This window comes from Nelumbo lutea, chromosome 3, assembly GCF_056320005.1.
Source record: "Nelumbo lutea isolate HS-2025 chromosome 3, American lotus-T2T, whole genome shotgun sequence".
NCBI classification, from domain to species: domain Eukaryota; kingdom Viridiplantae; phylum Streptophyta; class Magnoliopsida; order Proteales; family Nelumbonaceae; genus Nelumbo; species Nelumbo lutea.
This window is the reverse complement of record NC_142686.1, coordinates 35,756,660-35,769,535: the sequence shown is the minus strand read 5'-3', so window position 1 is coordinate 35,769,535 and position 12,876 is coordinate 35,756,660.

The following is a 12,876-nucleotide window of genomic DNA, read 5'->3' as shown; positions in this document are numbered from 1 at the left end:
CCAGGCTTGAAGGTCGATGATGGAGGAAACCTTCATATCCTTCGTCAACACCAACGCCACTACTGTCGATGAAATTCACAAAGAATGAGCTTGGAGCAAAGCGATACCGCATCAGACCAGAGCTCAACTATTGTCGCTACTGCTGTTGAAGATGGAGATCTAAATTGGAATCCTTAGCTAGGCAAAAGCTAGTGATCCTTGATAGGGAACCAATAGAGCACCTTGTTGTCTTTTTTTATTCCAATTCCCATTTGTTTCACATTTAGTTTTGGAAACCTATGTCTGCCTAATATGCGTTTCCTCTTTTATGCCCATCTTCCACCTGCAAGGAATTTTATGTTGACTTGTTTAGAGACCTGATTGGGAAGGAATTGTTAAATTGGTGCAAGTTTGAATTATAGGAACGTTTGAAGAGTAAAGGGTTCGATGATGACTCTCATAACCAAAAATATATTTATAATACACTATTGTAGTTGAGATCAAATACACTTCTGGTTAAGAGAGTTTTCCCCCCCTCCCCATCTTAAAAGTTTTTCCATGAAAGACCTCAACAATTTTGCTTTGCCATCGCCTACTCTCCCATATCCACTCTTCATACCCTAACCCGAACTCTTCCCTCTACCCATTCTCCTCGTCGTGGCCATGTCTTACCCATGTACCTATATTCACCACCATTGAACTCCCTCCAAAACCCTAATTCTCGCAGATATCTCCTTATCTGGCAACCAAATCGGACCAGCTCGCCATTCCAAATCTTGCGACACCTACTCATCCATTAACAAGCAACTACCCTAATTCTCGCAGGATATCTCCTTATCTGGCAACCAAATCAGACCAGCTCGCCATTCCAAATCTTGCGACATCTACTCATCCATTAATAGTTGCAGAGATGGCTTACGAGTGGCAAAGCCAATAATCATTGAACGAGATATCATGTCGAATAGAGATTTAGGGGGTGCTCTATAGTGTGGATGAGAAATTAATGGGTGTGGATCAGTCCAGTCCACAATTGTTCTAAACTGTGGACAAACTATGTGGATTGGACTAGTCCACACCCACATTGGTGTTCTGTAGGTGTGGTGTGGACCAATCCACACCACACTTTTTGATTTCATGTATCTCATATACATTTTATTAATGATCTACACAATTAATTATAAATATATAATTTTTGCATTCTATATGATAAATATATTGAAATATGCATAAATGAATTAATACCAGCCAATAAATATTATTTTTTATAAAAACAATAGCAAAATATTTAAAATTAAAATATATTTTAAATATTAAAAAATATTTTATTGATAAAACATTACAAATTTATACAAATTAAAAAATTAAGTAAAATAATTACTTCTTTATTGACAAAAATATTAAAGTTTGAGAGACGGTAATTTCATAAGCACAAAGTTTATGGTGGAGTTGCAACAGAACTGAATAGAGAGAGAGAAAGAAACTTCAGCGAGTGGAGAGAAATTTACATCGGTAAGTGGACTAGTGCTGGAGAGCTTCAGCAGGCGGGTAGCGGAGACCTCCAACAGTAAAATGTGAAACAAACAATATAGGGTTTCAACCTTTCAGGGATATCTAGTGTGAAGTAGGGGATCAAAAATAGACTACAAATGGTCCTATCTACGAGTTTTTCCTATTGCCACTAAATTGGGGTATGGACGGAACCGGTCCACGACCACAGCTAGCTGAACAAGTGTTCATCCCATTCACGAGATGAATACGGTGCCAAACACCGCCTTAATTTTAGATTCGTGCACATCTAGGAATCTTTGCCTATGAGATGTTTGTGTTTAAGCTTGAGACGTCATCAACGTCAGCACAGCTGATAGTTTGCGGGGGGTCAAGCGGGTTCCTTCTAGGAGTATCGTTGAGGGAGAATGACCGATACCCCCAGTGTCAGAATTTGTAGGTTCAAAGTATATTTGGGATAGGTGCCAGCTCGGAATTGATGCCAATTCACAGGCGAGTATGGTGCATAGGTTGTGGTTTTTAGACATTTTGAATGTTTATAAATGTGTAGTGGGAATAAAAAATCTGCATTTGGTGCATCCGTACTTCTCCGGTATCGTTGATGGCTTTGGTGTAGCACTTTTGTCAAGGTATCAGATGCGATGAGGAGGATTTAAGGGTTGCTTTGTGTTTCCTAGCCGTAATGTGGGCCATTAGCAATGGCGCTGGTTAAATCTTTTGTTGGTTAAGTTGGACATCAGGACCTTCCATGGTGATTAAGACATGGGTTTTGATGAGATTAAGGATTCATAACTTTATACATGACTGATTTTATGTTCAGAAGTTGGACATTGATGTAACCGTTTTCGGCCACGTACCAATGTTTTGTGATGTAAAATTTTTTGGCAAAGTACCTCGTTATTCGACCCGGTGGTGGCGTGCCTTAGTGACGAGCTACTTGGTGGCGAACTCCCTGGGGGAGAACTGCTTGGTGACTAACTGCTTGGTGGCGAACAGCCTTGGTGGCGAACTGCCTGGTGGCGAACTGCCTTGGTGGCGAACTGCCTGGTGGCGAATTGCCTGGGGGCGAACTGCCTTGGTGGCGAACTGCCTGGGGGCGAACTGCCTTGGGGCGAACTGCCTTGGTGGTGAACTGCCTGAGGGCGAACTGCCTTTGGGTGAACTGCCTGGGGGCGAACTGCCTTGGTGGCAAACTGCCTGGTGGCAAACTCCCTGGTGGCGAACTGCCTGGGGGCGAACTGCCTTGGTGGTGAACTGCTTGGGGGCAAACTGCCTTGGTGGCGAACTGCCTGGGGGCGAACTGCCTGGTGGCGAACTCCCTGGTGGCGAACTGCCTGGGGATGAACTGCCTGTGGGCGAACTGCCTGGCAAACTCCCTACTAGGCGGTCGATGCCTTAGAGAATGTTGGAGCTCCCTGGTGCGGCACAATCCGACTGCCCTCAGCATGAGGTGGTCTTCTTTCCTTTGTAGGCTGCGGGAGATGAGGGACCTGCGAGAACTTCATCTTTTCCTCCTCTTTGTAGGTGGCAGGAGCTGAGAGACCTGCGAGAACTCCATCTTTTCCTCCTCTTTGTAGGTGGTGAGAGCTAAGGGACCTCCGAGAACTCCATCTTTTCCTCCTCCTTGTAGGTGGCGGGAGCTGAGGGACCTCCGAGAACTCCATCTCTTCCTCCTCCTTGTAGGTGGGGGGAGCTGAGGGACTTCTGAGAACTGCATCTTTTCCTCCTCTTCGTAGGCGGCGGGAGCTGAAGGACCTGCGAGAACTAAATCAGAGGTCCCGGGGGTACTTTCCCAGTGGGGGCTCTCCGATGCTTAAGTTAGCACTCTTATTGTAGAGAACTTTGAAGATAATATGAGAGAGCTAGAGAGCAGGGTTACTTCCCTTTCTTTTTCACCCCTTTCCCCTTTGGGGGGTGAGGTCTTTATATGTCGAAGTCCTCGCGGGTTAGGTGGGTGAAAAGCCTCCAAACGGTAAGACTCGTCGCATCCTGTCAAAACCGGGGTACGGTGGTGAACTCCTCGAGGTCGTCAGGCTGGCGCTTGTGTCAGGCGGCCAAGTCGGCGCCTGGGCCAGGTTGTCAGAGGGGTGCCTGCGTCAGTCGGCGGGTCAGTGTCTAGGCCAGGTCGTTAGGTCGTCGCCTGTGTCAGTCGGCGGGTCAGTGTCTATATCAGGTCGTCAAACTGGCGCCTTGGCCGGATCATGCGCTAGGCTGGTCCAGGTCGGCCAGGTCGCACAGGCCGTGCGCAGTTCGCGCAGGTTGCGCACTGGGCCGCGGGCAGTTCGCATGTGCCGTGCGCAGGTCGCGCAGGCACGCGTCAGGCCGCGTGCAGGTCGCGCCAGGCCAGCCAGACTGGTGCCTGGGTGGGTCACCAACTTTGTAAGTTTATTGGCTGGGTGTTTTCCTAGTTGTCATGAGGTGCCACGTGTCACAATTTTACTGGAGGGCCAAATCTGCCCTCATCAAACATCATGCCTTTCTTCTTCGGAAACATGACCTCTTTAAACAATTCACTTATTGGGTGGTTCTCCAAGGTTTGTGTGTGAAAGTTATGTATTTGCTCCTCCATCTTCTTCTTTGAGTTTATGTTATCATTGATTTATGGTTTTGTCCACTGCTACCCCAACCTAAAGAATATTATAAAGGCTTTGAGATATATGATATTGAATGCAATCTTAGAAAGCATAAAACATAATTACTCAAACTAAGGCATAGACTTAAATACAAAGTCTATTGGGGTGAATGACAAATAAAGGAGTTCGAATCCACTTTGGGAAGAAAAGTTAGCGTGCTAGACTTAAGAAATTCTTTTGGCATATTTCCTTTTTCATTATGGTGCAAGGCACACTAACTTAAAATTTCCTTTTTGATGTTCATGGTATAATACCAACTGCGTCCTTGGTCAATTTGTTATTTAATTTTTTTTTGTAATTTACTGTTATTTTCTGATTTTTAATCACTAATTAATGTAAATTAATGTAGTTAATTGTGTGTGTATATATATATATACCAAAATTTTGTTTACAAATAATTAATTTAAGTAAAATTTTTACCAAAAAATAATAATGTGTTTTGATAATTTTTTGGTAATATTGGTAATTTTGATCATTAATTGTGGTAAATTATTTTTGGTAAATTTCATAATTTTAATTTAAAAAAAAAATAAAATATCATAACTTATCACTAAATTATTGTTGTTTGATTTTTAAAATTAATATAAAAATACTTTTGAGGTTTTGGAAAATTAAGAATTTAATTGAAATTAATAATTCTCAAAATGTATCATATAAAAATTTTGATAATCATGGAAATTTATTAATTCAATATAATTTATTAATTCACCTTTTGAGTAATTTATCTATTTTAAAAAGTATTAGTTTAGTGAAAATTAAACCAATAATAAAGTATGTCAAATTGTTTACTAAAAATTAATAATTTGTTTTGATGATTTTGCAAATTTAATTTTAGTGATATTGGTAATTTTGGTAATTAATTGTGATAAATTATTTTTTCTAAACTTTGTAACTGATTTTGAACTATTTCAATTTTTTGTTATTTAATTAATTGTTGAAAAATATATAAACTATGTAGAATTATTATTATTTAATTTTCTAAAATTAACAAAACTTTAATTTATTGTTATTTTCTATCGCATAACAAAAAAACCATGCATCACATGGGGCCCCACTAGTTACTGAATTAAGGCCTTCTTCACGTTTTAGTAAATATTTAATAGGAGAAGTATTTGTTGGGAAACATTTATGCTGATAAAAAAGCATTTAGAGGTTTTTTTAAATCCCCAATTAAAGGTGTACAATGATGGATTTATCCAAAAAAAAGTGACATTATTAAATAAATAATATTGTCTCCTTACATATTTGTGATTTTCGACATGCATGGGTAAGTAATTTATCTAAATCTAAGGACAATATTACTTTCCCATGTAAATGAATCGCTTGGGAATTGTTTTTCCATGGGACCCACTTATACCAAAAAATGAACTTAGGTTTATTTATTTTCTATGGGACCTACCAACTTTCCCTACTTATTGGAAAATGAAAGAGGCCTAAGGGTGGGGGGGAGATACATTATCATAACATCAACACATTCATAATGTTGAGTAATTAAAACATGAGAAACGATATTAAAATACTTACACTTTAACATTTTAAGAGAAAATAGATACCTAAAAAAGCTAGAGGTTATAATTTGTAAAACATCAAAATATAGATCTCCTCAAGTGTGTTTTATCTTTCAAAACATTAGAATAAATAGAGATAGAAGGAAAGAACTCTATCAGGTTCATCTCCTCGATTTCCTCCACGATCTAACAACTTGCTCCAAAATAAAGTCCAAATGTTTATGCCTCAAACCCTAAACTTGAAAAGAAAAAATAATAGATGGTTTAAAACTTTAAAAGACCCTTTTAGTTTTTAGGGGTAATGCTTGAAATTTATCATATTGGAAAAATATGCTTTGTTGTTGAACTTTCAAAATATACTTTTAAGTCCAACTCCGTTAAACTAATGTTATGATGAGGGGTAAAATTATAAAAATATGCTACCCTCAAGGGATAGACCGACATGAGCTTACATTACCACCACTAATTTGTATTTGAAGTCTAAGGTTTTAAAAACAAGAATAATGAAAAGAGTCATAATATAGGCATTTCGTAATTTTATCCCTTGCCGTAATAGAAATGGACTTTAAATGTTTATTTTTTGAAGTTTAAGTACTAAATTGACATATTTGGTAATTTAGGCCCTAAAATAAGAATACCCCAAAGTACAAGGTGCATATATGCAATTTACTATAGTATTATTAATTCAAAATAAGAATGTAGGTGAAACTTGTAATGATATTAGTCCATTGGCCCTACAAAACAATGTAAGTCATTGTTGTGCAATCAAGACCTTATTTAGAAATCAATTTCTCTATTTCGTTGTAGCAGAGACTTGTGATCAAATCCCATTACCATTGGTTGGGGGTTAAGGGAATAGAGATGGATACACCCCATTGTGTAGCCCATGAAGCCAAATAATAATAATAATAATAACCCACCTTTTCACAAGAGAAAGATAAGTATTAAACTCCATTTACCATGCTAAATTAATGACTGTACCACTTGGGAGCTTCCTTCTCGAACTTGACCCTACCAAGACATACGAGATAGTTGAATGAGATTTTATATTATTCATATGTTATCGTTTATGGGGAGATGTTCCTGGTATAAAGTAATAGTGTGGGTGGTAGATCTATCGATCTAGATTCCTCTAAAATTGAGAGGATTCTTTGACTATTTTTGCAATTTCATAAAGTCTTATGTTACATATTCTCAATACAAAATTATTCAATTTTAGGGACATTAAAATGAATTACATTGCACTAAAGGTCTACAAGGGTGCCCCTTATCCCAATACCTCTTCACTTATTGTGTTAATATTCTCTCTCATATGTTCATGGCTAAAATTGATGATGGAAATCTTGTTGGCTTTCAATTTGGTAAAGGTGCATGAAAAATCAAACATATAGTTTTAACAAATGATATACTAATGTTTCAAGTGGCCAAACAATCAGTTTTAATAAACCATCTATTTTATTAAACCACAACATTTACAAGCACAACATAAGTCTTTTTGCTAACTCTTTTGGTATCCAATCAATGAAACATAACGCCACACTCTTAGTTAGAGCTAAAGATAGAAAAAAAAGGAATGCAATTTTAGCATTTAGAATATCTAAGGCCATGTTTGGGAGTCTTTAAAAATAAGTGCTTATATGGGCCATTAAGCACTTATTGGTATTTGGGAAATAAGCCTGAAATAAGTGCTTATTTTTTAAGCCCAAATTTATAGCTTTTTTTAAGTGCTTATACAATGAGCACTTATTCAATTTTTATCTTTTAAAATTATCCTAGTTGAATTTTATAAAAGTACTTTCATGAAGTACTTTCGTAAAAGAACTTTACCAAAGTACTTTCATAAAATGCTTAAACATAAGTGCTTTTATAAAAGTAATTTTATAAATGTACTTTAATAAAGGTGCTTTTGTAAAAGTGCTTTCATAAAAGTGTTTTTATAAAATTAATTTAATAAAATGACTTTCATAAAGGTATGTTTTGAAATTTTGAAAGAAAATGAAAGCCAAATTAGTCACAAATGTTTACTTAAGTACTTATTGGAGAAAAAGACAGCCAAATGTGCCAAATGCAAATAAATTCTTATTTGAATAAGCAGTTGTTTTCATGATCTTCCATGTATTGTCATCAGGAGATGTTTCCAATGTACGACTGGGATGTGTTGTGAAACGCTGTGGGGTGCTAATGTGAACTCACTACTGATGGCTTTAGATATATGGTGGTTTAGACTCTTACTAAGAATGGCTATTTTTCATGATCTTCCATGTACAAATCCCTTGTAAATGGTAGTACTTAATTGTCCATTGATCATCACATTGCATTTTCTAATACTAGTATATGTGTGACAAATTTTATAATAATGATAGTATATTACATATTTTTCTACATTTTTTTATATTTTTATTTCTATAAAAGTATTATTATTTGTCACACTTATTATAGTTCATTAATATAGAAATATACCTGGATGTTTTTTACATAATTTATATATATTTTTGTATACTTTTGTGTTTTTATCTTTTTTAAACAAAGCTTTATCATCTATTATAATTTCACAAGTTGATACATTTGAACTAAAATGTTACATTGATCTACCATCAAATAGGAAACTGATTTCACTTTTTGATTAATTTTGAAATTCGTATTTTATTTATATCATCAATAAAAAGTTAAAAACAATTATTGTTTATCGTATCTAAGTTTTAATATGATTAATATGAAATATTAGAGATGTGACCAAATGTTTTTCTATAGAGTTTTTTTTTGTATATATATATATTTTAATTTTTATTGTTTAATTATGAAATCAATGATTGGCACATATCATCCAAAAGGTTGAATTGTTGACTTGTCACCAAGAAAACAATTTCATTTTTAGGTTGGTTTTAAATTTTATATTTTATTTCCAACAACAATAAAGCAATTATTATTTATCACACTTGTTTTTTTAATATGATTAATATAAAATATTAGATAGGTGCCTAAATGTTATTTACAAAATTTTGTATCAATACATAATGCTTTTGTGCTTTTTATATATATATTTTCATTTTTAATTAATTATGATATTAAAAGTTGGCATATTTAATTCAAAAGGTTGAATTGTTAATTCACCACCACAAAAATAATTTTTACTTTTGGATTGCTTTCCAATATGAATAAAAATAATTATTTATCATACTTATTTTTGTTTATATATATATGTGTGTGTTTGTGTGTGTGCCCAATTTTTTTACATTTGTTATCTATCTACATTTTAAAAGTTTTTTTATTTAATTATGACATCATGAATTAGCCCACTTAACTTAAATGGTTGAATTGCTTCTTCACCACCATGATGGAAAAATAGTTCAATTTTTTGTGTAAATTAAAAAAAAACATGTATTTATATGGTTAAAAGCATTGGATGTAGATTTAATTGATAAAATTTATATTTTCATTATGTGAAAATAATATCTTAAATATATGATTCAATTAAGGAATGGGAGTTAATAATAGAATTTAATGAGAGGTAATTGAATGAAAAGAAATATAGTGTAGTTCAAATTACATTTTGTACACTCACCATTAGAGAGAAACTAAATTAAAAAAATAAAGGCATTATAGTACAAAGTTACACACCATTATTCACACATTTAATAATAGTATAAAAACATTAAATGAATATGTAAAATAACATTTTTTACTTATATATATATATATATATATAAATTTATGATTTGACATAACTAAGGTTTAAAAATTGACAGTGATAAGATGATCGGAATTGGCTTTGCTTTGGGTCTTAAGATGAATAGGTAAAAAGTGTCGATTTTTTAGTGATCTGGGTGTTGTTGAATTTGGATTTTTTGGCTTTATATACCTAAGACGTTAGGTTTCTAATTTGACATGAACTGAAGTTTATGATCAAAATGATCCCGATCGGATGATCGGAATCAATTTTGACTTCAGGTCTTAAGATGAAGGGATAAACAGTATCGGATTTGGATTTTTTGAATTCTAAGTAGCTATGGTTTTAGATTTATGATTTGATGTGAAATGAAGTTCAAGATCAAAATAACTTTGACTAAACAATTGAAATCGGTTAAGGCTTCGGGTTTTAAGATGAAGGGATGATTGGTGTTGAATTCGGGTGATCTTGGTGTCGTTAGATTTGGATTTTTGGGATCTACGTACCTATGATTTTTTAATTATGATTTGACGTGAAATGAGGTTTATGATGAAAATGACTCCGATAAGACGATCGGAATCAACTCTAGCTTCGAGTCGTAAGATGGAGGTAAATGGTGTTGGATTTTAGTGATGTAGGTGTTATTGATTTGGGATTTTTAGGCTCTATGTACCTATGGTGTTAGATTTCTGATTTGACATGAATTGAGGTTCAATATCTAAATGATCTTGATTGGACGATCATAATCAATTTCAGCTTCGAGTCTTAGGATGATGGGGTAAACAGTGTCAGATTTGGATGATCTTTGTGTCGTTGGATTTGGATTTATGGGATCTACGTACCTATGATTTTACATTTTTTATTTGACATAAAACAAAGTTTATGATCAAAATGACTATGATCAGACAATTAGAATTGGTTTCGGCTTTAGGTCTTAGGATGAAAGGGTAAATGGTGTTGGATTCGAGTGACCTTGGTGTCTTGAGATTTGTATTTTTTGGCTCTACGTACTTATGGTCTCGGATTTGTGAGGCTCTTACTTTTATAGAATTCCAAAAATGTCCCTAAGTTAGTTGAGATGTTAGATAAAGCATACTTAAAACTTTAAGTTTTCCTAAAAGACTAAAGGGCACAAAAATAGGATGTCTAATGCATGTTTTATTTAGTTTTAAATTTGTATTCATAAACAATATTAAAAACTATAATTTGAGGCAAAAAAAGGGGATTTGGCACACTGGGATGCATGGATATTAAAAAGTTACAAAAAAAAAAAATCACAACAATCGGACATCAAAATGCCAAGTTAGGCCTCCCAAAATTTGCTTACATGATTAGTATACAACCTGTACTGGGTTGAAAGGGTCAACTGTCCAGCCATTTGGGTTGGACGTTTTTTTTTTTTTTTTTTATATCAAGTCAATGGTTTTTAACCTCTCTCCAACCGTCTTTGACTTGTAATTCAATTGGCTAGTCAAAGACGAGTTGAAAATACTGGCCATCACTACTCAAACAAGCCATGATGAAAAGGGTTAACAACCCAGCGTTTACCTAGCTTCCGCTCTTACTACTTTTTCCTTCAAACCCCTCTTGTTGAAGCCAACTTTCCTATAAAATTCATTGTTTGCAATAATGCATGAAATTTCATATAAAAACTCGAAGCTAGACGATTAAATTTCATGGAAATTTAGAGGAGGCTGGCTTGTATCTTGTTCCATCACATGGAGTACAGGAGTTGATCATCTGAGGAGAATAAGTAAACCAACTGTTCCCATGGCCCCATTTCCACAATATATCGTTTATGAAAGGCTTAGATTCGGAAACATCCAAAACTGTTGAATAAAAATTCCAGAAGCCAAGACCCCGCCATTAGCAATTTTATAGATATTATAGATTAGTTGTTGAGCTTTCTTGAAGTCGAAAGGCATTCCCGCTCGTGCCAATATGTTAATTTTGGAGGTGTTTGATGGACAACCTTCTTGTTGAAAGAAACATTGCTATTCTGTTAGCTTGTAAAATTGATGGACAACCATCCGATTAGCTGATCTTCTTTGTCATTGGGTTCTTTTTAACTAATGTTGCTAGTGATCCAACCTCTTTGAGGAATTATTGATAAAAAAACAAAAAATCATAATGATGAATCCAATTATCTATTTTTTGCTTGTTGTTTAATTATTTTTTGACATGCTTGGAAATGGACGTACAATAAAATCGTGGAAGGGACGTACGATTAATCACCATCTCCTCCTCCCACCTCGGCTCATATTGGTATAGCTCTCAACTTCGCTAAGACTGTATTTGGTTTGAAGGAAAAGTAAGGAATGGAAGAAAAAGATAGGAAAACATTTATAAATATTGTATAAGTTTCCCTGTGCTTTCCTTCCTTTCCCTAATTTATTTTCTTATTATTTTTTTTTCATTTACGACTGCAATAATTGGTTGGGGCTCTCTTGGTACCGTGTGTTGTAACTGATTCGAACTCTCTTGGAAGACTGCCACCATCATTCTCAACTATAGAATATTAGCTAATTCCTTCTGTATGTGCAACTTTTTGATCAGGGCAATTTGCTCACATTATTGTATCAAATTCTTCTTTATTAATGTATTGATATTGTGGATCGTGCTGAAAAAATGATAGCATCCTTCTCATCTCTCCCTTGTCCCTTGTTGATTTTTTTTTTTTTAAATACCAACACTCCTCTGAATTTTAAAATATATCTTACACATAGGTGCCTCGATCTCTTCTCTCTCTTTCTCTCTATTATAAGTAAGGAAATTGCACGAACCTTTAAAAATAATAAAAAAAGGGTCTTACATTACAACCATAGCCAAATCCGACCCATAACATAATTAGCTTAATTATGACTGAAAATTTGGACAAGCTTAGGCCTCCTCTTAAAAGAATAATAACAGGCAAGAGACCTATCAATATGTTAAAAGGAAGGCATCATGATTCATGAGTCCATATTGTCTCAGGTAATCATAATTAATAGGGTTTTTGTTTTTTTATTGGGTTACTCGCAAGTATCAGTAATTTTGTTAATTCTATTAATTATGTTAAAATAATTAATTTAATTATATTAGTTAAATAATTACTTAAACCTCCACTTTATTCCTTCTTTTTTTTGAGTCATGTACAAGCCAACATTTGATTATGTCTTTTTTCTTTTAAATAGAAATGTTAAATTATCACTTACTTGATTCATAATGATTTAAATTCCCCTCTATTTAGGGTGCAAGTCAGGCACGCTAGTTTGGATTTAAGTTCAATCTTAATCTATTGGTCTAAGGCTTAAGTTCGAATTATCCAACTTGGGCCCTGCCTGCAGATGCACTCAGGTTGGGCTTGGGCTCAGACCAGAGTTAAGTTGGTCAAACAATTTGTCATAGATTTTAATATAACTGTATGCTCGTGTATATATGGTGATTCGTGGCAGTACCGATTTTCAGTTAATGGCATCCCCACGAGTGAGCCATAAAGTATGCGTGTGAGGATCTTCATTGTTTACGCACGTGATACACCATCCAAACGTGCGATGGGGAAACCTCCCCTACCCCCTTCTCACTTCAGTCTCTCTTCTTGCTT